Below are 26,693 nucleotides of genomic sequence, written 5' to 3'. Positions count from 1 at the left end.
CACTCTTACAACGTTACAACTTAAGGTCTAGCAGATTGTACAGATCCACCCTTAGACTTACATCATTTAATAAATTTTGCAGGTTTTTCATGGAACTTGTGACACCAGTGTTTTGGCTAGGTTTTACTTACTACATTTAAATGTGACCTGGTCAGTTTTAAAAGGACGTTTTACACTTGCCCAGGAGATTAATTACATCTAAGTGTGGTTTTACAAAACCCTAGAAGTGTTTCTACATTTTCAGAAAGAGCAAGAGCAAAACTGTGTTGTCTAAATTAAAGCTTCATTTCTAAAATAAGAAGACTATAATTTCCAGCATTTAAATTGCAAAAATTTAAAAAGAAAAATATTGACATAAATAACGATCAAATCAATAACACGTTAGAGCTGGACAGTCAGTGCTTAATGCTAGCATACTAATGCTGTTGTGTTAACAATAGCTTCTCTTCAGGTTCACAAGTAACTTGTACCCTAGAAGACCTGTCATGATGAGTGGTGAAATAAATGGAAAAAAAATGGAGCTCTGGGAGAAAAATGGATTTATAATACTGCATACTTCTTGGACATAATTTAGCAATCATGAAGACTGCTATTATTAGTCTTTTAAAACTGTAAGACTTTAGCAGAATAAGATAGGTTGGGAGGGACCTCTAGAGCTCAGCCAGCCAAATCTCCCTCTTAAAGGAGGGTAGAGCATATTCAGGTCTTAACTGCTTGATTATTTTGTGATGGAGGACAGAAAGAAGTAAGTCAATCATAACTCAAGTGGTTTACCTAATGCAACTATTCAGGAACGAACAGCTTTGGATGTCTCTCATGCACATTCTGAACCTGCTAAATTGTAACCTGGGGCCTTAAGCAGGGCCATATACCAGGGCCACAGAAAAGAACGTGCAGAGATCTCCTCCGGGTTTTATTTTTTACTTCATAAGTTATCAGGCTGGAAGATGTCTCCAGGATGAGAAAGAACAACAACGATAAATAAAAACTATTAGCAATGGAGAAAAAAGAGGAAGTGTTGCAATGTGATAAAAATAGAGGAAAGGGTAGCAGTTGTCTAAACAGCACAAGTCACACATATTTTGAGATTTTTTTCTTTAACAACATGTATTTTTGTACTCTCCTCTTCAAAGTTCGCACTGGCAGAGTACTGCAGCGTTTTGACCAGGACATAGAGTTGTGCTTACTGAGTGGCTGACGCATATCACAGGCCCCATGTTACTAGCAAGAACCTGAGAGTTTCTTTGGGGCATGTTTTTGGAAGGCAGTAAAGAGGACTACATCCCAAACTAACGCCGCGTTATCATAGTAACCAACTGCAAGCCCACGTCTGTGCTGCAGTTACTGAAGATAGCTTGCATCGGGGTATGCCTCAGCCCTTCACAGATGCTTATCACCTTCTCCGGAGAGACAAATTTGCAGTGCTGTCAAAATGTACCAATTTAGGATGGAAAACACTCTAATTCTGCATTAGTTGTTAGGCACCTTAGTATGTCTCCCCTCCTTCTTTTTCAATGGACAACTTTGATTAGATATCGGTCTGGCCGTGACTAAAGAAGCGTGCTCCTCCGGATGTTTTATTAATCACTGTCTGGGCACCTTGCTTTGAGCACCACGGGAGCCGCGGCGTTCCCGTGAGGATTTCGGGGCGCAGCACCGAGGGAGATCGGTCACCACAGCTGCCCGCAGCCCACACCACGCAGAAGAAAGCGAGCCCTGCGGAGCCCCTGGCAGCAGGGACGCGAGCCCCGAAGAGGCGCAGGTACTGGCAGCTGTCTCCCCGGGTGAGGACGCCCACGGGCTCGGCACCTCGGGGCCGCCATCTCCGGGCCCTCGGCCGCCTTCCCCCCGGCCCGGCCCGGCGCGGCGCGGCGCGTCCCGTCATGGCGGCCCCGCCGAGGGCGGCGGCGGGCGCTCTGACGCGGAGGGCGGCGCGGAGCCGAGCGGCGGGAGGGGCCGGGCCGGGCCGGGCCGGGCCGGGCGGTGCTGGCGGCGGCCGGAGGAAGATGGTGGCGGCTCCGGAGGCGGTGGCGGCGGCGGGAGGAGAGGTGCGGGGCGGCGGCGGCGGCGGCGGGGGGCAGCGCTCGCGGGTGCCGGGCAGCGCTGCGCGGAGCCCCGCGGAGCAGCCTCGGCCCTCACCCGGTGCCGGTGCCCGGTCGGGCCCGGCCGCAGGAGGGGGAGGCTGTGTCTGGGCAGGGCAGGGCACGGCCGGGCAGGGCAGGGCAGGGCAGGGCAGGCGGCCGCGCCTCCTCCGTCCTGGGGGGGACCGGCGGTGCTGCACCGGGGGGCGTGCAGAAATCCGCCTCCTCGCGGGGCTGGGGGTGGCCTGGGCTGCAGAAACCGCAGCATCTTCATTTATTTGTTTATTTTATATATATATATATATTGTTTTTTTTTTTGGGGGGGGGGGGGTGTTGGGGTGTGCTGTCGCCAACGGAACCGGCGGCACCTGCCTCGGAGCCAGCCGGCGGCGGCGGTGGTGACAAAGAGTGTGTGTGTTCCCCAGGTGTTACATCCCGGTGGGGGATGAGGGGAGGGGGGGTGGGAATGACAAAAAATGACAAAAAAAAAAAAAAAGAAAAAATCGAGGTGCGTGTTTGCTTTTTGCTTTGGCGGCGGGGAGGGGAGGGAGAGGAGGCTGCCCAGCGGCGCTGGGAGGGGGGGAGAGGAGCTGGTGCCCGTGCCTCTGCGCATATTTGCGCTGGAAGATTTAAGTCTCTGCTGAAACACCGAGGGAGACCGTGCAGGAGCAGAAAATACAGCGTTTGGGCGCGCTGTGGGTGTTGAGGGACCAAAACGTAAAGCACAGCGAAAGGCAGCTTGCTTGGTTGTTGGTAAAATACTGACCCGGGCCGGGATGTGGGAGCTGCGAGGCCGAACCGCTGCTTACAAAGGAATGGCGCTGCCATGGAGGTGGGCTGTGCGGCACGGAGCGGGCGATGCGTCCCTCCAAGTTTCTGCTGGGCATCGCCAGCCGTGGCTCGAAGCAGCACGCCTGTCTTACATCGAAGCGCTGTCCTCGCTTAAAATAGAAATAATGCTTTTCGGGCTGTTGAGCTGTCTCCTAACAGACACAAGGCCGGCCGCCTAGAAGCCTGAAGGTGTTCACAGACTGGCCCTTTGGTTGTAAAATGTAAGGATGCTGGGAAGGTGGGTTTGTGCATACAGGTGCTTAGAAAATGTAGCTCTGGTGTGTCAGAGGAGAGCCACCAAATCTACCTAGTATAACTCCATCCGGTTACTTCAGATGAAGTAATTTTCACAATTACTTGATTTAATAATATATATACCATTATGTTATTACATATATTCTCAAACATCCCTTCATGGTAAGTTTGCAGTTCTTTACATCTTGGGAAGAGTAAAAATACATTCCCATTTTTTTTTTTATTTGTTAAAGGCTGTCTTCATGTGTTTAAACAATAGGAAGTAATGCCTTGGAAGGTGCTCCGCGGTGCTGGATGTGGTGGCACGATGGATGCCAGGGTGGAGATCTTGGTATTGTCCGGTGTACCTTTGTTCTTGTGGGGCAGGGAGAGCGGGTGCGGATTTTTGGAGATAAGCCTGAATATTCCGTTTGCTGTATGCAGTTGTTAAGAACGCGTAATGCTTTCGGATCGGGGACTGCTAATTTTGAGGCTGACGTTTGTTTGATTTCTCCGATAAACAACACTGATCAGAAGCAAGCGATCGGAGGCGAATGGATTTTAACTGGGCAAGGAACTGGCTTCTGACTTCTTCGATACCATTTTAAGCCACAGTCATATACGAAGTTTGCATTCTTAAGCTTAAAAAGGCTTTAATATGAGAATTATGTATGTCATTAAAACACAGGTAACTTTCACTTTTTATAAACAATGCCTATGAATCTGGAGCTGCATGAAAGACGTGTAGGTGTGAAGAAATGGAAGCTCTTCTTCAGCTTCTTTGTGTTCTTCATAGGTCAATAAGGGTAGTCACTTACAGTGTTTGAGTTGTTTGGCTTGAGGGTGTCTCACTGTGCAGTAGTGTTTATGGCAAACAAAATCAGGAAAATGGAGCAGTAAATCTAGAAACGTTATTTGGCAGGTACACACTAGGTTGATTTTGGGGTGTTACTGCACCTACAAAGTGAGTTCAGGGTTAGTATCCAAAGCTAATGATCACTTAAAAAAAAAAAAAAAGACCAATAAACTTTTGAGTCATGAAGTAGACAAAATTAAGGAAAATCAAACTAAGAGCTCAAACATTCACCTTGCGTTTGTTTGCCTGGACACTTCAGGATTAGATTCATCATTTTTTCCCTCAGCACACAATTTGATGGCTGTTGACAGTAGCTGTTCTGGATTTGCACTAGGTTATGAATTAGAAGAATCAGACCTTTTCCACTAAAAAAGAAAAAGAAATAGAGGCGGTTCAGATAGTTTAATTCACATTGTCCATAGGCTACGCAGCTTGATTAATTGAAGCTTAACTTTGAACAATATCCTATTACTGGCGGTTTAAGTCAGTCATTGATGTTCTGGTAATGCATTTTTAGATATGTTTTTCTCATTTTACAGAAGATGAAGATTCCTACTTAATGAGAGGTCTAGCAGGCGGCCCTCTGCTCATTATTTCTAATAGATTATGTGTAATACATATTGCATAGGGTTAAAGGTTTCTGAAAAACAGATTGATTGGTTTTGCTTCATTGTATTGTCTGGTTTGATAAGCCAGCTGCTCAGAGCACTGTGATAGTATTTTTCTGTTTCCACTGCATGACACTGTGTTTTTCTAAAAAAAAAAAAAAAAAAAAAAAAAAAAAGCTGTATGTTTGTTGCTTTACTGAAGGGACCTGTGGAAACATTTTTTTTGCTGCTTTCACATCTGTACATGTATAGTGATACCTGTCCCAATTCTGAACAGCGCTTCCTATACATATAGGAAGTGAAATGAGGAGCAGCTGTAGGTGGCAGAGGACTTAGTTCAGGGCACCGTAGCGCTGTAGGATGAGACTGGACCCTTTCTGTTGGAGAGGGTCCATCAGGGCAATATCAGGACATCGGAGGAAATAGAAGTCAAATTTCCAAGGAGCCAGCAGGGAGATGGCATTGGGAAGATGGCGTGCAGCTCTGTCATGTCCGTCTTGTCCATCTTGTTGTCATCACATGGCTATGTCTACATAGTCAGGTCCTACATACTGTGTCCTACAGGCTATTTCCTATGCTTTGTTCAGGCTGATTTCAGACATTACTGGAAGAATTTTCTGTCTAACAAGACTGTATAAACAATTGTTTGTTGATAAGCAGTGGGGTTTTGTACAGCATAAAAGAAACTAGTGAAAGACATGGATTACAAGTATGTAAAGCAATAAAAAGTCTAGGTGAGGTAGGCCACAGTAGGAGCTTCTGTTTTTCCTGTTGTCCAGCAAAAGGAGCAGATGATCTGTGAAATCTAGACGATGAGTTCAGAATCATTAAAAAAAAAAAATTGGGATGTTCTAAATTCTTTTTAGATGAAACAGATAATCCAAGAATATATGACAGTAGGGGAGAAGGGCACATGTCTATGAAATCTTGCTCAAAAGCCAGCATTTTTTTTTAAATTTATTTTTTTAATGAGGAGTTCAATAAAAATTAAACTCTGTAAGTAGAAGACCACCTTATCATACACATAAGGAGTATTTGAGAGTTAGGAGTGAGGGACATCATAAAAAATCTGTTGGCAAATGTGACAGATTAGAGCACGTCCTTAGAATGTTTGGTTTAATCCCTTTAATGGTAGTCCCTTTAATTTAATCCCTTTCTTTTATCAATTTATTAAACTTTTCTGAACCTCTGTGTCACGCTTTTTAAGCATCAAGAGCATTCATGCTGATTTTGGTATTTAAACTTTCAACTCTAAAAGGTGAGCACAGATCAGGAAAACATCAGGGCATTAGAGCCATGGACTCTACAAAACTTGGCCATCTGCTACCAAGATCGATTGAGCAATTACCCTAAATTAACTTGCTGTTGCTTTATTTTTTTCCGTGCTAGTGATGTATACAAGGGGAAGAACCGCTTTTCTGTATATATGGTAGGGGTGTTGGACTGATACCTAGGAGATAAAGTTCAAGTACCCTGAATTGATCTGGATAAATCATTTTCTTTTTTTTTGCAATTATTCTCATTTTTGCACATAAGAGAGAAGGTTTCTGATTGTTCCACTTTTGGTGGTCATTCAGAACTTCTTTTCTGACAACATTTTGCTCACAGAATAGTGGATATTGGGATGAGCAGGAAGTTAGGGACTGGGTAATATAAAGTATTTTTAAACGAGGCAGAAGAAAAAAAATCAGGACATAATGGAAAATTGAAAACATACATGAATGCTTAGGTTTTATTCATGATTTTTTGTTTAATTCTGATATGTGAGTTGCAATTCTTGACGATAGTTTTACTGTTACTGTGCATTTGTATAATGCATATTCTGCTGGGACTTTGATCATGTTTGAAGTCTGGGTGCTTCTGTAGTCTTAAATATAACTCTTCCTTAGACCAAATAAATACGAATTGGTAAAGTATTTTTCCAAGAATAAGCTGACAGTAATATCTTAAAAACATCCAGACAATGATGGGGGAGGAAACGGAGGGCAGAAGTTCTTGCTCTAGGTCTTCCCTAGGCTAATGTAAAAACAGGGTTTTAGGTAACAGGCTTTAAATCCAGAGTTTTGGGAGGGCTGGTGGCGCCTTGCAGGGGCAAGTTGGCCTGTTCTGCAGGACATGCGTGGGGAGCTGTGGGGTTTTTATTTTCTCTTAACAGCTTTCTCACACCAGCTCTTTTATGATCCCAGGAATAATTTAAGTTGGAAAGGATCCCCGAACGCCATCTGATCTAAACCCTGCTCAAACTGGGTGACTGAGACAGGAGTTGCGCATGCGATGCATGTACACGGCTTGGCTCGCTCGCCTCCGAAATTATGAAACCGAGGTACCGCTTCTCCGGGGGCTTCACAAGGCGATGCTGCGCGAATGGTTTTGCTCACAGCGCAGGCAGCAGGAGGCAGGGCTGGCCTCCCTCTGACCCGTCCTGGTCTGCCTGCAGAGGCTTCCTGCTGATGGCAGCTCCCGGTGCTGGGAACAATGGTTACCTCGCGATGGGCTCTGCCTTGCAGGTCCCTCGTACCGTGGTCGTTCCACCCAGCCTGAAACGCAGCTGTGTTGTCTTAACCAGTGACCTGACAGTTCTCTGCTTTTTAAAAAAAAGATAAATTGGATTTTTAAGACGATAAAAAGAGAGAAAAGCAACCTCCATAAATTCAGAAAACATTTTCGTGTTAAATGACGTTGCAGCAGTTTCACAATTTGATTACCGTTTTTAAAAAACGGAAGATTTACTAAGCAGCCTTCCTACTAATTGCATGTTGTGCAGTTACCTTTTAGCTGATGAAGAAAATCTCCCCTGATAATTTTGTGGTGACCTGACAGAAATGCAAATGTTTTGTGTTAAATAAAAGATTGTATGTGAGCCAGTCCGGAGCTTTGTAATTTCAGTACATTTCAGTGGGCATTTTAAATACCCTTTCCATGTGCTTTATTTGTATTTTTGATATCCTCAGCTGTAGTACCTTTTGTCTAGGAGTGAAGAATAGGGGTGAGCTCAGGGTTCTGCTCTCGCTCAAGAATTATCTTGCCTTGCTGATAAATGATTAATGTAATCCACTTACTGGATTGCCATGACATCATTCAGATTTTGGCATGCTTAATTTTATTTCATAACAACGTAACAATGAGCAAATCCCAAAGTCCTTGAAAGCTTCTTCCTGCAGGAGCGCGCTCCAACGGCGAGGGCAGCGGGAGAGGTAACGGAGCTGCCCGCGCTCCTAGCGGTGACCTGGGCATCGCTGGAGGGGGCTGCTCTGCCCTTAGTACTGGTGCTTCTGCCTGAATCTTAACTCCTGGACTTCCTAGAGTTCAGCCTTCTTGCTACAAGCTGATGACAATTAGTCTGATCGATTCAGCCCCGTTTTAAAGTCTTGCAGGAGCCGTGCGGTTTTCTCCCACTGTGTTTTGAGTGCGGCACCCGTTGGGCCGTGATGGTTTTGGCATCAGCAGTTTCACTTGTAGGTGAAGTTGACACGTGAGTCCACTCTTCTCTCTTTACTCACTGGGAGGGTACACTCAGTTAATCAGCTTAACACACACTCGGATGTCTTTTTATTTCTTCATTTTAAAAAGCTATGCAGACTGAATGACTGAATTTCAAGTTAGGCCAAGCTGGTTTTGAATGTAAATTTAGATGTAATTAAGGCTACAGAAAACACATCTGTGTTTCAGCAGTTACACACATTTAACAGTTTGGTGTACAATTCATCAAAACATGTTCTGGATACACTTCCAACTACTTTATTAAAAAGAACTATTATTTCTAGTTAGCTGCTGATCTCATTATTTCTGGTCAGTGGTTTGCAGCCAAGATATCTCAGTATCTTGAATATAAAATTTATGCCTCATGGAAATCTAAATGAGTAAGCTACAGAGCAGGATAATTAAAAAAATATTGTGATATTTTTAAAATATTGGCTGCATGTATCACTGCTTATATTAGATCAAAAAGTCTCAGAAATGTATGAGGTTACTCTGCGGTTTACTTCAGTAGCATGGAACATCACCTCATGTCCTCTGGCGCATTGGTTATGAGAGCACCCCGGGATCTAGTCATTAGTTGTCCTTGACCAGCAAATTCCAAAATGTTTCTTAGAGGAGACGGTGCAGCCACCGGTAGGATGAATTATCCCCTGGTAGTCCATAGAAGAATTTTGAACTGAATGGCAACGTGGAATTACAGTTGAATGAAAGCTATATATTAAAAGCGCAACCATAGCTTTTATACAGTTAGTACAGTAAATTTTCAGAAAAGTAATAGGTTCTTTACTTTAAAATGCTTGCCTTTTGGTGATTCCTCAGAAATTAAAATTCCAGTGGAGAGCATATTTGTGTGTGGAACACAGGCAGTTATTGGACCTGGCATTTTTTGTATGCAAATTCATGTTCTGTTGAACATAGTTTTTCTTCATCATCTCTAACTATGAAGATAATGACTTCTGAGGTAAAGGCACAAAGATTACGTATGTGTATATATATATTTTTTCCAGTATGTAACTAGGTTGAAACCCAAGCAGGTCACAACTCAATTTTGATCGTCAGTGATCTGCGTATCTGTCTCTTAATTGTCATTTTGTAAGCAGCAGTCTCCACAGGCACTATGGTGCAGGTTTATATACATACGCTAGATACCCTCCAGGTTATGGAATAGCACACACACTATTAAAATAAGACTTCCTCTTTTTAGTAAGAAAAAAACGCTTACTTGAAAAAGGAAGACTTTTTCAGCTTTCTGCCCAAGAGCCATGACATTGTAGAAAAAGTTATTTTGGGGCCACGAGACATTCAGAACACTTAAGAATTTGTACTGGTTTTGTGGTGTGGTGGTTTTTTGTTTTGTTTTTTTTAGAAGGTGTCTTACATGTGAAATCAGAGGGCTAAATTACAAGGAAAGAAGAATTTAGAGTGTTGCACTGGATAATTCAGATTTTTTTTGTGTTACAAGGAAGATGAGGATATTTTTTGTTAAGATACCTTCAAAGTCAGTCTGAAGGTTTAATAGTCACATGAACAGCAAAGAGATAATGGCAGTACACCAAAAAAAAAAAAAGTTACTCTTTTTTAAATAATATTCCATGTTGCTGTTATTAAGGGTTAGAGTATTAAAAAAATCAGACAGACACCACTGAAAGATTGGCCTTCTCCAACTAGATGCACGTATGCTGTCGATTTATTTACCCCACTTGTTGAAGTCTTTACCTCTCAGATGCTTAACACGAGTCCTGCTGCATTATGGCATTCTGCAATATCTAGCACTGTTATTATGGCATAGGAACAGACAAGCCACAGCTCTTCTGTGTTGCCTTTTTAGCTGTGATAGGGTGCTGAGCAGTGGGCATATCTGATAATCCAGATAAAACTCTCAGTTCTAATGGCTCTGAGTGAGAATCCAACAAAGCCTGCAAAGCCTTTGTGCGGATTTCATTGGTCTTTACCTGGCATCTGTGAGGGACAATGGCAGAAAGAAAAGACATTTGTAAGTATGTCATCAGATCTTCCAAGTTGGTATGGAGTGGTACACTGTAATTGTAATTATCCGTATGTAGTTCGAACAGCATGGAAGACTCGTTTGAAACACTAATGGGTTTTAGGAAGCGGACTCTGCTTGTAGAGGAGAGGATGAATATAAAACAGTGATTTATGGCTGCAGTTTCACTAGCAGCCAGTGGGGAGGCCACTTGCTGGAGTCCCCAAATGTGCCGTAGGGAGACACATGTTGTGTGTTGGAAGCAGGGTCAGGTTTTGTGGTCTGTCTTGTGGCAGTGTTTTAAAGGTGAGGTGGAAAGTAGAGCAGTGTGAGGACAAGGGAAAGAATATGGGAAAGGGGGGAATCTAGTTAATTTTATTTTTTTCTGTAGGAGGAGAAATTGGGATGCTAAAAGTGCAGAGAAGTACCAGTAGCCACCAGTTCAGTCAGTCTGAGGGAAGTGTGTGTTGGATTGGTGGCAGGGAGAGATTATTTAGAAAAAAATCAAACTTCTCTGAAAGTTGTGTGTGATTCTGTCTTTGCTGGGGTAAAACTAAGCCTTTCCAAAGCCTTGCAAATACTGCAGCAGTACAGCTTTGTAAATAGTTTTGGGACCGACACCAAATTTTACCATTAAATTTGACTAAAGTAATTGGAGTAGTGATTATGCTCAGGTAAGTAAGTAATTATCAGGACAGGATTTTCAGTGTTGGCACCTGTCATTGCTCTTTAAAAATTACATCCTATTTGGAGGAGAGGAACGAGGAAGGGAAGTGACTTTGTGTAAGTGCAACATCCATCTGGTGTGTTTTGATGACACAGCATGTCAGTGAGTTGAGTTATCTCATATTTGCTGTGACGTTTGCGAGTGCTAAATACATAATGAGGACTTGGCATACAGTATAAAAGTACCTGCTATTTTACTTGAATTTTGTATGTTCAGACTTACATTATTTCTGAAGTCTGTTCATTCTTTTGCTCTTGTTTATTAAGTGAATCCTTTGAAGTCAGCCTAAAATCCCATGACCTCAGCCCTTTAGGGGCCTCAGCCCTTCAAAATTCATGAAGTAAGAAATTTATTTTACCAAGAGGGAAAAATCCCCCTGAAGATGACCATGATTTTGTTGTACAAAGAGTAAGTCTGCTATCTGAAGTCTTGTCTGAAGGGAAAAAGGATGGATTACATGTTAATGGTCGAGGATGGAAATCTGGAACCCATTTTTGCTGAGGAGAGACTAAAACCCGTGAAGTTTTGTCATCTTCTTCTGTTGCAGAAGAGCAACTGAAGGTATTGCTTTCCCCACAGGCAGTGGTTTCTGAATTCTCTTTTACTCCCAGATCTGTTCTTGTAGATGTTCATATCTTACCAGGCACGGACACAGAGAACTGATGAAGTTTTTGACACTGTCACTTGTGTGGAAGCATTTGAATGCCAGGAGCAAAAATGGAGTGAAAAAAAAGCACTGAATTCAGCCTGCTTTTTATGAGATGTCAGTGGTACTGTTGCAAGTTTTTGCATCCGGGGACTCAGGGTGGTAGCAGTGCTTCTATTTGCATTTCTAGAATTATCTTTATGATCATCATTCTTTCACTCTCAGTCCCAGATACGTGAGAGGAAACCTTCTGCTGTGCTAGTTAAAATTGTTTTTTTTTCCTGTCCCAAAGTGTAGTATGTGAAAATTGAATTGCTCCTTGCAAGAATTAATAGCATTGTCATCCTTCTGGTTCATCTCCACGTGTCGCATGCTTGTGACAAAGTCCGGAAGGTAATCTCACATACACATTTAATTCTACATCTGGTGTATCTGTTCTTGTTTTGCTGTGGGTACCATGTATTTTAAATGTGTTTGGATTGTATGTGGTGAGGATTTTTAATCCTCTTCTTTTTTTTTTTCTCTTCCCTCCCATCAGTCTCTGGCTTTTAAGTTACGTCATCGTTATGTCCACTTGTTCCTTTTTGTCCTGAGGAGGCTAACTCTTCCCCTAAATGGAGCCCCGTTCACAAGTGCCCTTTGTGTGTGATACGTTCCCCAAGAAAAAAGTGAGGGATAGTGGGTTTTACCTCCGAGGGCTCATGATCAGAAGGCTGTGGAGGACACGCGGGAAGATTTGAGTGGGCTCACGTGTCCGGGTGTGCATTTCATCTAGAAACATCTCCATAAAAAAAATAACTTTATCTCTTGGGAATTGTGGGAGAATCATGGACTGGGTTAATGGGAAGACCTGAGAGCTTAGAAATTGGCAGGCGCTCCCCTGTTGTGGCCGGAGCTGTGCCACAGCCCTCCGTCAGGAGCCAGTGGCCCAGTGTCTGAATGAATCCTTGTCTCCTCACGGCAGCGACCTGGCAGCGCGTGGTTACTGCTCTGCATGGCCTCGGTACTCCGGAACAGGGGAAAGTCTTCCCGTTCTCTGAGCCCAGCTGAATTAACCGTCAAAAAATAAAATTTTCTCACTTTTACATTTGGATCTTTTTTTTTAATAATGTTTAGCGTATTGGGATGATGTCTGTACGTACTTGCGTGTGGCACGAGTACGATGGTGTTTGCTCCTTCCCTGCCACGCTGACAGGGATGCTCAGTGACTTGCAGAGATAGAAGGCCTCTTTGTGACGGACGTGAACACAGTTTCTCTTGTCAGCAGCTGCACGTTACGTACATGGCACTTTTGTAGTGCTTGGTTAGCAAAGGGAGTTCCCTCTGTTGTTGCTGCCGTGGTTGTGTGCTGGTTTATACGAAGGTTTTGTTGTTTCATAAGGGACAGACGCGATGCAAGAGTGCAGAAACAAGCTTGCTTCGTTTTTCTTTGTAAAGCTTGTACTGTCAAGAAGAGAACAATACTAATTCTGAGCTGAAATTAGGTTATCAGTCTTCCCCGTGAAAATTACGTTTTGTTTCAACCTCGGTAAAAGCAATTTTATTTTCTTCAATTTTTTGAACCGAAACACCTCAGAAGTCCAAGTTTGGTGTTTTTTAGAGTCTCTTGTGAGAAAAAAGTTCTTGCTCTGCCAGTTCTTGACCTATCAAAGAGACAAAGCGAGGAATGCAGGGAGCGATGTTAGATGGCAACGTTGGAGTCTCAGCAGCAGGTCTTGGAGCACAATTTTCCATTAAGGCTTTTGGCTTCAAATGGACCTATGAACTTTTCATCTCGGCCTTAGTTGTGTGCCTCTTACGGTATGGGTTGCTCGTCTTGAAACAAATACCACAAGGATGTTCCAGGGGTAGGGATTATTCTTAGTACTTTGAGCAGACTGAAATCTTATTTCCCTTTTGTTAATTAAGGGGAAGGATCTTGCTGAAAAGCTGCAGCCCCCTGACAGAAGCAGCAGGAAACAAAACTGTGCATGATAATGAGGGCTTAACTGTGAGCGATGGGATGAGAAACAGGAAGAAAAAACTAAGCGTTGGAAAAATCAGCTTAACTCTGAGGTCTACTAGACTGTGAAATAGTCTCTCAGGGAGAGAGGGAAGGTGTACCGTTTTGGAGAAATCAGTCTTCAGTGGTACATGGACCTCAAAAATATGGTAGGGTGTGGTCCTTAATTTGAATAATCTCTTTCTGAGGGATTTTGACCCGACTTTGCATTTCATGATCAGGGATGACTTCATCCTTGAAACTAATGTAAACAGATCCTCCCCTCCCCTCCACTCCCCTCCCCTCCCTTTAAATTTGTATTGTTTGTTTCTCATCAAATGTGATGTTCTGATACTGTTTTTTACATGAGCATAGCCATGTGGTGATGGAGTAAATTATTTTCCATTTTAGCTAAGCTGTTGAAACAGCATTCCTTGTCTTTTTCTGTCGCCAACTGCTTTAGCTTGATATTTAAAGTTTGATTGTAAAAAAGGTTAGGAAAGTACATCAGTATATTTGACCCTTGCAAAAGAAGATCAAAATTAATCAATAAGTTGGTATCACCTGTCTTAACAGGTGGTCATAGCAGAATTGCATAGGGTCATGCTTTGTATGATTTTTATTTTTTCTATTTTATGACCTTTGCAGGTCAGAGGAATGTGTCTAAATAGTGCGCCCTGTACCAACGGATGTATCTTTGATGTAACTCTGAACATGACCACAATTTGAGCAACTTGCCTTTCCTCTTTTAAAACATACAGGGACAGTGAAATCTGTAGAAAAGTCAACCTAAATTGTAAGGAACAGACAGAAGTACAGTGAGTGGCAGAGGGAGTGCAATATGGGCTGGGTAAAAAGAGATTAAGAGAAAAAATGGGAACACTGTACAAGTACCCTCACTGTAATAATGTACAGGGTGGGAAGGGGGTTAGTTAACTTTTTTCAAAGTGGTAAAACAAGGAAGGATGTTCCAGAGTTGAAGGTGTTGGAAAAAAAAATCATAGTAAACATTACAAGAAATTGTAATGGTAATGCAGGATTAATGGAAACACTGCTAGGGATTCTGACTGGAAATGATTTATCGGATTCAGAAGTTAATGTAGATCAACAAAAGATGCTTTACAGGCCCTGTGGGTCTGTGATGTAACCATTTCCCTTCAGGGAAAATATCTTTCCTAGCTGAGTTTCTTTTGTTGCCACAGCTGGCTATGACAATAATGTGATGTGCATTTGTATGTAACTTTTTTCTTTTTATTCTGAAAAGACAGAGTAATTTTTATGATTGCAAAGTGTCTTTAGCTATTTCAGCTGCTTTGGTCCTTTCTCTTTGTGTCCCTGTAGGTGGTTCAAAGGATGCCATTCTAGCTCTGAGGATTCTCATTGTCTCGTATCACTGAGTCATATTTTCTATGCTCTTAAAATCCTTCATTGTGCCAAATGCTCTTTATTAATTGAAGAGTGATTATCATTACTTCTGTAGACTATTGCATTCTCTTTAATGATCCTGAATTTCATGGTATTCTGTCTAATATACCCCACTTACACATTTTACGCATCACCATAATACCTTCAGCATGTGAAGTGGGCAGTGGAGCCTCTTGAGCAATCACAACCTGTACTTGCACATGATCAAAAGATCATAATGAGGCATTAAGCCTGACTCTGCTGAATGATCACGCCTGCAAATGGTGTGACTGCAACTGTAGGACTGGTGTTGTGGCTTCCGTGCTACTCAGAATTGAGAAAATTATTGTACATCATCTCATTGAATTGACTAATTTCCTGGATGTACTAAAAATGGAACAGTTTATTTTTTCCTTGCAAGTATTTAATAATTTGACAGATTTTAAATACTGTTTCTCTTTCCTTTCCTCTCTCAACTTTTTTTTTTCCCATTTTTACCAAAGAAGAGCCTGAGCTTTGAATATAAAGAACTCTGCAATCTCCAGGAAAGCAGTGTCCATCAGTGAGATGCAGCATATACTGTTATATTTTGTCTCTTTTAAGATCTTTCTCCTGCTTGTCAAGGCTGTGTGAAATCCATTAATTTGCCAGACTTCTGCAGACCTCCAGGACTGGAACAGTGGTGAAGTGGGGTGGAGAAGGTAGTGTGGTCCCCCTAGCCACGTGCCCCGTGTCGATCGCTCGCTCTGGTGAGGTGACCCACGTGGCTGTGACAGTGATAGCTTGTTTTGTGGAAGCCTGCTCACTGAAACAAAGAGAAACCTGTCTCTTGTGCATCCTGACTGCTGTATTCCTCCTGACTTGTGTTAGCAGGTTGAGGAGACTGAGGACACACTACATTTTTATGGCCTGAAGTTCAGTGACGACATCCTGGAAGTCTTCAAGTCCAAGTCCATTAAGCTGTATATGCATAACATAGTACAGCAATAGCCATTCTTCTGTATGAATTTTAATTGTGATTGGAAAATCAGCCAGGGAACTGTCAATGTTTGTTTGTTTGGTAATAAATTGCCAGTGTTGTTTGCTGCTGTGTGTATAATGCAGACCAGAAATCATTGAGACAGTGGAGGGAAATGCATCTTCAGTCTTAAGCAAATGGGCACGCAACTCAGGTACAGGGTTTGTGACTCTGAGGAACCTAGTAAGGTTTAGATTAATGTTAACTTTTGTTTCTCAATGAATTCAAAACATGTAATGAAGCGATTACTGCCTGATGCCCGGGGCTTGTTCTTAAAAAAAAAAAAAAATCAGTCTTCTGTGACATTTGGCTAATTTCACTGAAGCTTGTGCAAAGATTTGGCTTCTCTGTGTATTGTGTGCAAAGTGCAATCAATGTCTGGAAAAAGGTAATGAAAAATATTTCCAAATGCTTTTCTACTTTTTTTTTTTTTTTTTTTTAATATGTGGAGCAACCAAAAAGATTAAGGTGACATTGCTGCTTTGATGCTGGGGGTGTAAGGGTAGAAGTAATGAATCGATAATCCTCTCTGCATGTAAGAGATTACCTTTTTTGTTTAAAGCAGCATTTACTTAATTTTGATAGTATTTATCATGTCGCATGCTTCTGTTTACACTTCCACTAATTGCTTGCTCTAGAATAGCTCCCAGAAATGCCCCACAGAGACCAGTGCACAAGCACTTTCAGAGCAATGAATAGGCGAGCAGAGGATGGCATTGTGGAAGCCCTGAATAGCAGTTGAGGCTGTGCATTTGAGCAGCGACATCCGAAATCTCTGAGGTGGAAATCAGTGCAAGTGAAGGGTATTATCAGTGGCGTTCTTTATGAATTTAGCTATAGCTTCCCTAAGTGGGATTTTCTTGCTGGGTATCCCAGGATTACAAATCCTTGGGAATTTGGAACAGTACATGAGTAGGAAGTAGAAAGGGCCTGAAAGATCCTTCAACTTAGCAGGTCTCACGATCTGTTTCTAGGGTAACTAGCTAAGCCCCTAACAGAGATTTTCATTTGCACCAAGAATGTAGAAAAAGCAATAATTTTAATGAGGAAAAAACATCTAGAAACAGCTGATTTACATCTTTGTAGCTCTGCTATAATCCTGTCAGTGATGCAAAGCTATTTTTAATTTTGTGGAGTTACATATATTTAGAACCAACTGGAGGTCTATCCTTAGTATTTAATCCATGTGTTTGTTACTGTTGAAAGGCTTACTTGGGAACTAAACTGAGATGTCATTGTGGCTTTGTGGACATCTCTGAAGGATATGCCCATATGCTGTTTGGAAGCTATTTTGGAAGCAAGTTTCCACATTTCATTTTTGGTACTGTTCTCAAACAAAATCTGTTTAAGTAACTCTTAGTTCTTATTGGAAGCCATTTACCATACTCTTCTCATACTTGCTCTCTTTTAAATTCAGAATGTCTCAGTTGATCAGTGGCATTTTCAACTCAATATTTGCATTGATGTAGCTAAGAACAAGGGGCAACCTGTAGCCATCAATGATTTATGGCTAATTTTGTATTCTAATTTTTTGGTTTTTTGAAGATACAGTGTAAGATGTGGAAAATAAGTTTCAGAAGCAGGTGAGCTCAAAAGCAAAGATAACTTCTTAAGATTTTGTACACTTGCTTGTAACTGGCAAAAAAAAAAAAACCATCCACCCAAAGGAATCTGTAAGAGAAAAACATGCTAAATAGGCTGTTTCTTAGGTAATATTCTTATTTAATAGGCTTTTTAATTTAATTATTTAATATTTAATTTTTTATTTTTTATTTAATTCAGGCTTCAGATAGCAAAGCGACTATCACTCTTCTGTCTGTCTTTTCATAATGTAGGTAGCTTTGATTATATTCTTGCTGGAAGAATCTGCTATCAATTTTTCTTTGTGTTTTTTTTTGGTTAAGAAGTGAATTGGGTGATATTTTAAACACAAACACAACATAGAAAAAAAAAATGCAAACCCAAACCCCATAAACTAGTTAGTTTGGACTCTGCAGAGCTGTTTTAATGTGATTTTTATATTAATGAGGTATTTTTGGTTGAAAACAACTAGAAATTGTTCTCATCTAACATAGAAGTTTATGAAACTTGAGGGAATTAAAAAGAAATACTGTTTCCTAATCAGATCATATTTATGAGCATATAGATAGGTTTAAAAATATTCTAAATAACTGGGATGGGAAACTGCATGTTCAAGGAATTGTCACTTTCAGATCTGCGTTTCTGTATTTGAGAAGTGCTTGTGAAGTTACTCCAGCACTTAATATTTTGCTTTCTGTCACAGTTCATCTTTGTGTGGTTATAATGCCAGAAACTGGCAAAGTTCAATACGTGTGTTGCAAAATTTAGAAGAAATCAGTCCTGGAGTAATGCCAAGCAGGACCATAATTTATCAAAGAAACGGTTGCTGAGTAGGTGGATTCTGTACACAGGGAAAGAGCTAAATTTCTGGTTTGTTTGGACCCTTCTGTAGAATCCTTTGTACTAAAACTGTAATCAATAAAATTGCAATAGGCAAATGGAATATCTTTCCTAGAGAATGAGCACAATCCCTTCCCAGGGATCGAATGACCTTTCTGTGTCTTGGACGTGTCCCATGCAGAATCCCTGCGTGGCTCATGAATACAGCTTCTTCATGTCTTTTTACATAGGATTTGAGCAGTTGTTTTGTAATATGTAGCTGTCATATCTATCTCCAGAGTGCTTCTGAGAAGAAGAAAAAAAAATTAAGAAATTATACAAGGACTGGGGCACATGGAAACTGATTTTTGAAGGATTTCAGAAGTCTGCCTTTCTTAAACTGCTCTATTTCTTTCTTATCCCACTCCCCATATCTTATCTACGTGTCTCCCAAGAAAAGCAGGGAATTGGTTAAGAAACAGGATAGGATGAGGATAAGGTAAAGGTGAACACATGCAGCATTGTTGACCAGATCATGTCCACAGGTTGGTCTGCTAGCAGCTACCAAACTTGTGCTTGACTTTCCCCAAGTGGGAAGATGAGTTGGGATTGTCCATGAAGCTTAGAGAAAATGTACTGTCTTTGAGACTCCTGCCCTTATTAATTTAAAATTGGTCAGTGGTTAAAAAGTTAAGGATGAGAAATAAGAAATGTTTAATCACTTTAACATACTGTTTATGTACCAGCCTAATAAAAAAGTACCTTCCAGGCCATTTCATCATAGCATTTTTTTTCACTGTAATATTATGCGTAGGTTGTAAATCTTACAAACCTATGTGGTTCTTTGTTTTATTTTTGGTAAATGGTCATTGAAAATGAAGCTTTAATTATGCCTATCCATTTCTGTTCCAAGAGAATCAAGCTGTGTGAAAACATCAGGTATACTTCATGAATGTGATGGCCTCTCCACAAAACTGCTTACGTGCAGATCCATAGCATTCATCTGCATTTTGTTTTATAATGAGCTCATTCTTGACTGTGGTTTTGGTGAACCTTTGTGTTAATTCTGGTGCAGTATGGGTTCTTAAAGAGTTAATGTTGTATGAAGCGTAGAATTTGGATTCATGTATCTAAAAGTAGATTTAAATTGTTATGCTTTAAACAAAAATAACATTTCATTTGCAATTCTGAATGGACTGTATGCCAGACCATGACTACTTCTTTTCCCTTGTTTACTTTGCTTTTTCTTTCACACAGAAGCTTGACTTATGATTAATTGAATAATTGATTACTCAAGGAGATTATTAGAAGCCTTAAATTTGGCTTCTCTTAGTTTCAGCACTAACCATTTTGCAATTGCAGTGATCATTCAAGAAGAGATCATGCTGCTAATAACACTTATGTTTGCCCAAACAGTTTCTTACAGATGGATGAGCTCTTCAGGACAGTATTTTTGATTACCTTAGAAGAGATACAGAACTTCATAGTAATCACTTTTGTGTGTTTAAAGTATTTTCTTTTGACATTTTTCAACAGAAGTTTGAAATAATTTTGAATCCCTGCTATCAGTAGTGGTTGTGCATCAACCAGTTGCTACACAATGAAAAACAGTGGGTTATGGAAAGCAAAACTCATCTGTTTCTCAGTTATAAATAGGTTTGCTAGACAGTTGGCTGATTTCATGTATTACCTTTTCAGTGCCACAAAAGAGAATTGAAAGTGTCAAAAGGAGTGTATCAGCATGACTTATTAGGACAGAGATACCATTTAGATTTTTTTATTTTTAATATTTATTTCTCTATTTTGTCTGAATTTCTTGGATATTATCTGAATTGACAAATGAAAATATGGTGGACATTTTTTATTGTCTTGGGATGATGATAACTGGTGCATCTCTAGCCAGCATTTTTATCTACCTTCTAAGCCAGCACAGTTTCTCCATGGTTATCCTTTCCCTAAAATACAGTGGTATTTTCAGCTGATAATTCAGGTAGACGATGAAAGGAAACTAAGTATTGCCTTTTCAGAGCTTTTCTAAGAGGTACTATTTTTAATTCTGAACATATTTAACTTGGAAATTGACATTGTAACTTTCTTCTGCTTTAGATTTTTAGTTGTTTTCAGATGTGTAAACAATATGAAGTGTCTGTTTACAAATGAGTGGATTATGTCCGGCCTTCAACTCTTGCTTTTATTAATCTCCCTTTCCACCTCTCTTTCCACATGCTTTTGGTATATGTGACCACCTTAAATAGCAAGAAGGCTAGAATTTGTTTATCTTCTTCAATCCAACAATGTCAAATATCAGTGTTACAACAAAATGAAGAGAAAGGGTTGCTTCTACAAACATTGACTGCTGTAAATTCTGCCGTATCAGAAGGTACGCAGTTGCTGCTAAGGCTTTTTTGTTTTGTTTTGTTTGGGTGTTAGGAGTTTGGTGCTAACCTTTGGTTTGAAAACAAAGCTTCTCTGGGTTTCAGGGGATTTTATTTTTATTTATTTTTTAAAATTTTCTAGCTTGTGCTTTGGTCTTCTACTGAATTTCTCATTATTCTTTCTCAGTTGTTATTTTTCTTTCAGAAGATAATCACTGTTAATTCCACTGTAACAGGAAGCATAACAGGGCCAAACAATATTCCCACTTTGTAGGAAGAGGTAACAGTCTGCCTTCAGAAGTATACTGCCTTCTGTGACACTTTTCCTAGCATTCCAGCCAAGTATCTAGATGGTGCATAGTGTATATAGGGACATGTAATTTTGTGTACTTCACTTGCTGAACAAAAAGAAAAAATTGAGTGATTTGTGTGTATATATGTATTAGGGAGGCACTTACAAATGAAACTGTGGCTAACAGTATGATTTTCTTAGCTTTTTGTCTCTCTCCTGAGAAAAGTTATCCGTAGCTTAACAGTAAGGGCTACTGAGCCCAGAATCTGGTTATGGAATAGCAACTTTATTCTGAAAAATGACTGTTGGAGAACAGAACCACTTATGTAATTTTTTCCTTTGTATATTTCATGTGGGTCATTTTTGGGGATAAAAGACCTTGTTAGCTAAGTTGATTCTTCTGTTTAACATTACTGCATAGTTACGCTGAATTTCATGTTTGATTTGAAAAATGATTTGCTGCTTTTTTTTCAGCATCCTCAAAGGACGCTGTTCAAGGTCATGTATGGAGGAGGTTGTACTTCATTACAGCTTAGCAGTCCAGAATGCCCCTTGGTGATATCACGTACTAGTACTCTGTGAGTACCTGGGGGTTTTACTGCTGGAGCACAGCACCAGATGAATACGTTATGGTAAGGTTTACTGGCTGGACCTGCATTGTGGTATTTTGTCTCTGTTTTCTCACTTGTTTCATTGGTGCAAACTTGATTAGTGGCAGAAGAAGGTCTTTTTTAGTCTGCTGCTTCTTGTTGTAAATTAGAGTTTGTTCTTTCAAGTGCTGGTGTACTGAAGTAATGGTAGCTCTGTATGTTGTTACAGTGAAAGACTGATTCAGTCTGTAGGAGTTTTAAAACATTGAATGCATCGTATTCTGTCACATTTATCACTGTGTAAAATTACACAGGCCTTACATTGGTATGATGTGGTGGTTTCAGAGGTTATGAACTTTGGAAGAAGGTTAAGTAGCTTAAGGAGGTGCGTGTGTTCTTTGTCAATGCTGAAGCAAGAGATTTACTTTGAAAAGCAGGTTAAAGAAGTAGAAAAGAATCTAATTATAATAAGTTCTCCTTTTTTCCTTTTTTAAGAATTGTAAAGATTTGGCAATACGTTTCTATCAATCTATTGTCTTCTGCATTTTTCATTCTGCTTCCTGGGGAGGAATTTTTCAAGGACTGTGATTCCTTTAATGATTGATTATTTTGGTCATTTATTTATTTATTTATAATATTTCTCTGGTAAGTGTGAGGTACAAAGGTCTCTGTGAGAAATATCTCAATAATTTTCTCAGACAGGATCTTCTGTGAAGCTGTTTTATTCACGATTGCAATGGCAGGCATCCTGCAAGCAGGAACGCACAGTAAAAGTATATCGTAACCTCATATTCCCTATTACTCGATGCTTGATTCCTCCTGTTTCTTCATTGGCTGAGCACTACAGGTTCACAAACTACTAAACACTTACTACTATACCATGTATGTACAATTTTATTTGACCAACCTTTAATTTCTCCTTTTCCTGGTTTTTTTTTTTTTTTTTCCTTCTTCTCTCTTAACTAGAGGGCCTGTGATTTTTGTTTTTACTGATTTCGCACTGCTCGTTCTGTTTTTCTTATTTTGGGACAGTGGGACCTTCCTCTTACCTGCTTAACATACTCCCCACTGCTATGCTACTGTCATGCCTGCACAATCACTTTTGAATATGCAAGGTCAGTGGAATTTTCCACTGCAAAAACACCTCCTATTGCAAAAACACAAATTTGTTTCTCACAGTCTCCTTGTTCTAAAAGCAGAGCCATCTTCTATGGAGATGTTTTGTTTTGCTGTTTGTGTTTAATTTAGTATTCTTTTCTCAGCTGTTCTTACATTCTCAGCATTTCTGAGGAAGTCAGTGAAATAAGAGCAACCACATACCATTAACTCAGTGCTGAATTGGAAATCTGTATCAGGATTTTGTAGGATTTTGTCAGTAATACTCAATATTTTCATTAATGGTGTGAAAACTTGAGTGGAGATGCTGCAGCCTGGGAGGAAACACCAGCGTTTTGGAGGACAGAAAACAATCATGACGAGTTTTCAGAGGGTGAAGGGAGAGGCTGGTGCTATTCAGCAGGGTCAAGGGCGAGGTGGATGGGAGCAGCGGGCTAAGCAGTAGGTCTGCAGAATCGGTCTGTGTGGGTTGCAGCTGTTCAGAGTGTAAGAGGAATTGTCAGTATTGTATTGTTACTGAAAGGCAAGTGCTGTACCAAGGGTGCAGGAGTGTAGCCCTCGGAGACGCATGAAGGGTTCTTGGAGAGGACGTGGATGCTGTGTCCTTTTTGCACTCTGCATTGGAATGAGTTTGGAAGAGAGCACTTACGTGGCTAGGGAAGATTGTAAAGAGTGAGACAGGTGGGGATTCTTTCAGCCAAAGAAGAGAGGGGCTTTGCAGGATACTGAAATATAGCTGCAGTAAAGAGAAGGTGGGCAGTCTGTGCTTGGTTTGGCAGGAATGGTATGACTAACCAGCTTCCACTGAAGCAGTGCAGAGTCAGGCTAGATTTTGGGAAAACCATGCTAATAGTAAGAACATTGAAACACTCAAACCGGACCAGGTGACCACGGATGCTAGGAGGCCTCTGGAATCGATAAATACTTTTATCAGAAATGCCACAGGTGTCATTTATGACAGGGACATTGATAACGATTTTATGTAAAACAACATCTCAAGGTATGAATGACTAGTGATTGTAGAGTTTTTGGTATGCCACCATGTAACTGTGCAGTTTGATTGTTGGTCTTTTTTTGTCACAGGCCTGAAGTTAATCCACTGGGGTGAGGATGGGCTTAAACATGCCCACCCCTTCTTTTCTTTTTGTAGCCCAATATTATAAAGAAAAAGAAATTTATACAAGTTTCAGCCAAATTTGGAAGACAAGTAGAGATCTAAAATAAATAAATCTGTTCATATTTCTTGATATTAATGATCAGATAATGGGAAAAAGTTTTGAGTACCTACACAGAAAAAGAGGAGCTGAACTTCTTTACATATAAATTTGGCAGTAGCCATTTGACTTGGCAGATTTGTGTATTGGACAACCATTGCATGTGTAGCTCTGGACTCATCACAAATTGTTCTATTTGGTAAAATGTAGAAACCCATAGGAATTTGAGCTTTTCTTGAGTTGTCTGAGTAACAAAGTTGCTTCAATTTATGAAGCAACCCCATGTGTTCACACAAAGACTGCTTTCATCACTATATTCATATCTATTATTTCAGTACTGCATTTCATAGAAATATAGAATCGTCAGATTATTAAGCTTGGAAAAGACCTCAAAGATTATCTAGTCCAACCATCCCTATACCACCAATGTCACGCACTAAACAATGTCCCTAAGCACCATGTCCAAACTTTCCTTAAACACCCCCAGGGATGGTGACTCCACCACCTCCCTGGGCAACCCGTTCCAATGCCTGAACTTCCCTTGGTGCAACTTGAGGCCATTCCCACTTGTCCTGTCACCAGTTGTCTGCGAGAAGAGGCCAACCCCCAGCTCCCCACAGCTTTTTTTCAGATAGTTGCAGAGAGCAATAAGGTCTCCCCTGAGCCTCCTCTTCTCCAGACCAAACAACCCCAGTTCCCTCAGCCACTCCTCACAGGACTTGTGTTCCGGGCCCTTCACCAGCTTCATAGCCCTTCTCTGGACATGCTCCAGGGCCTCGATGTCCTTCCTGTAGCGAGGGGCCCAAAGCTGAACACAGTACTCGAGGTGCGGCCTCACCAGAGCAGAGCACAGGGGGATATGGTTTAGTAGAGAACTTGTTAGTGTTAGGTCAGAGGTCAGAGCACAGGGGGATATGGTTTAGTAGAGAACTTGTTAGTGTTAGGTCAGAGGTTGAACTCGGTGATCTTGGAGGTCTCTTCCAACGTAGATGATTCTGTGATTCTGTGACAATCACCTCCCTGGCTCTGCTGGCTACACTATTCCTGATACAAGCCAGGATGTTGTTGGCCTTCTTGGCCACCCGGGCACACTGCTGGCTCATGTTTAGGCGAGCATCGACCAACACCCTCAGATTCTTTTCCTCTGCACAGCCTATCAGCCACTCTGCCCCAAGCCTGTAGCGCTGCATGGGGTTGCTGTGACCAACGTGCAGGACCCGGCACTTAGCCATGTTGAACCTCATCCCCATGGCCTCTGCCCATAGACCCAACCTGTCCAGGTCCCTCTGCAGGGCCTTCCTAGCCTCTGGCAGATTGACACTTCCCCCCAGCTTGGAGTTGTCTGCAAACTTACTGAGGGTGCAGTCAATTCCCTCATCCAAATCGTCAATAAAGATATTAAAGAGGATGGGCCCCAACAGTGATCCCTGGGGAACACCACTGGTCACCAGCTGGATTTCACTCCGTTCACCACCACTCTCTGGGCCTGGCTGTCCAGCCAGTTTTTAACCTAGCAAAGAGCGTACCTGTCCAAGCCTTGGGCTGCCAGCTTCTCCAGGAGAATATAATATTTGTGTAAATTATAACACTTGACTTCTTCCATTATCTTTTCCTTTGCACTAATTAGATTTAATATGTAATCTGTAGCAGGCAAGATGAGAACCATGTATGCATTTGGGAAAATACCAGAGACCTTGTCATAATTGTAACTGGTGATTTCCAATACATAGTTTAGATGCTAAGCTGAAATCTTACAACATATACCCAAGGGGCTTCTTCTGAACAGGGAGTCTGTTTATTGTTCATGGTTTTAAATGGGGGGTGTAGACCCAGTGTAATGGCTCTTTACTAGTGTTTTAAACATGTTAGTATGTATTCTATATTGAATGCTAGCTGTCCTCTCCCATGTTGATTAGAAATTGTAACACATCTAAGCATCCTTTTTCCGCAAGTAGTCAGTGAATGGAGTAGAAGGAGTTTGGCTTTCTTGCTTTTCAAGTAGATTTGAGATCCCAGAAAGCTCCAATTGGATGAGCCTCTCTCTTTCAGAATTTGAAGCCTCTACACTTGCTTGTATGTGTGAAGTATTTTCACCTGGGTTGGAAACCATGCGGCTGATAGTCTGACAAGAAACTTCGGTTTAAGATGGAACACGAACTGGGTTAGGACACATTTTCTCTGTGAGCTGTGATTATGGCATGTTTCCTGCCTGTCTTCTGAATGCAGGTTCTGTGAGGCAATGTAACAGTACAGTGGGTGTTTGCAAATTAATAATGTCAAGGCCACAATTGAAGCTTGGAGTAATCGGTTTTGCAGGCTGATGTTGCTTTTGCTCAGTTTTCCTGGGTGTTGTCTCTAAGACCAGCTCTGCTGTTTCTTTTTGCTTACTGAATGATTTTACATTGGGGAAAATGTCTAAAATAATTCCCAAAGGAAATGAAGGAATTTGGAGGAGGTCTGCTTGGTGCAAAATACTGTCATATCTCTAACTAATTGAGAATAGAAATATAATTTGGTTCATGTCACAAATAGAACAGTACGCCTGAGAGAACACAAATGGAAATTGCTTATGCAGTAAGGAAGAGTGAACTGCATTACGCTGGGTACTATTTTGCGTGTATAATCTGCAAATCCATTCTGCTCAGATTCTTATCCTATGCGTCTCTCTGTAGAATTAGAGTGCTTCAACATAAATGAATGGGCAATGTAATTAGTTTATCTCAGCGTTTATCCGTGTTGAATTTCAATCCAAATTGTACCTTGGGACATCTTGCTGTCCAGTTTGGCCTAAAGCTTCTAGAGCTTGTAGAGGGAATAGTACAGATAAATTTATGAAAGTGTTTCAAATTGGAATTA

At 41.1% G+C, this 26,693-nt stretch overlaps 1 protein-coding gene and 1 long non-coding RNA gene across 7 annotated transcripts in view; one reads left to right on the top strand and one right to left on the bottom strand.

Moving 5' to 3' along the window:
- Positions 1-438: 438 nt before the first annotated feature.
- Positions 439-26,693, top strand: part of APBA1 (amyloid beta precursor protein binding family A member 1) — a 90,243-nt gene continuing 63,988 nt past the window's right edge. For 3 of the 6 annotated variants that reach the window (XM_083818806.1, XM_083818805.1, XM_083818800.1), the window contains exon 1: positions 1,935-2,048. The gene's annotated coding sequence lies outside the window, so the exon portion shown is untranslated. Of the gene's footprint in view, positions 1,785-1,934; positions 2,049-21,528; positions 21,550-26,693 lie in introns of those variants that run through there. The other 3 variants (XM_083818803.1, XM_083818804.1, XM_083818801.1) reach the window with 3 other exon arrangements.
- Positions 4,766-21,486, bottom strand: LOC310890164. Its single transcript, XR_014577079.1, has 2 exons — positions 7,230-21,486; positions 4,766-7,016 (listed from the first exon to the last, which is right to left on the bottom strand). It is a non-coding gene; the product is annotated as an uncharacterized lncRNA (long non-coding RNA).

This window comes from Anser anser (genome assembly GCF_964211835.1).
Source record: "Anser anser genome assembly, chromosome: Z".
Taxonomy (NCBI): Eukaryota; Metazoa; Chordata; class Aves; order Anseriformes; family Anatidae; genus Anser; species Anser anser.
This window is presented reverse-complemented; position numbering and strand designations above follow the sequence as displayed.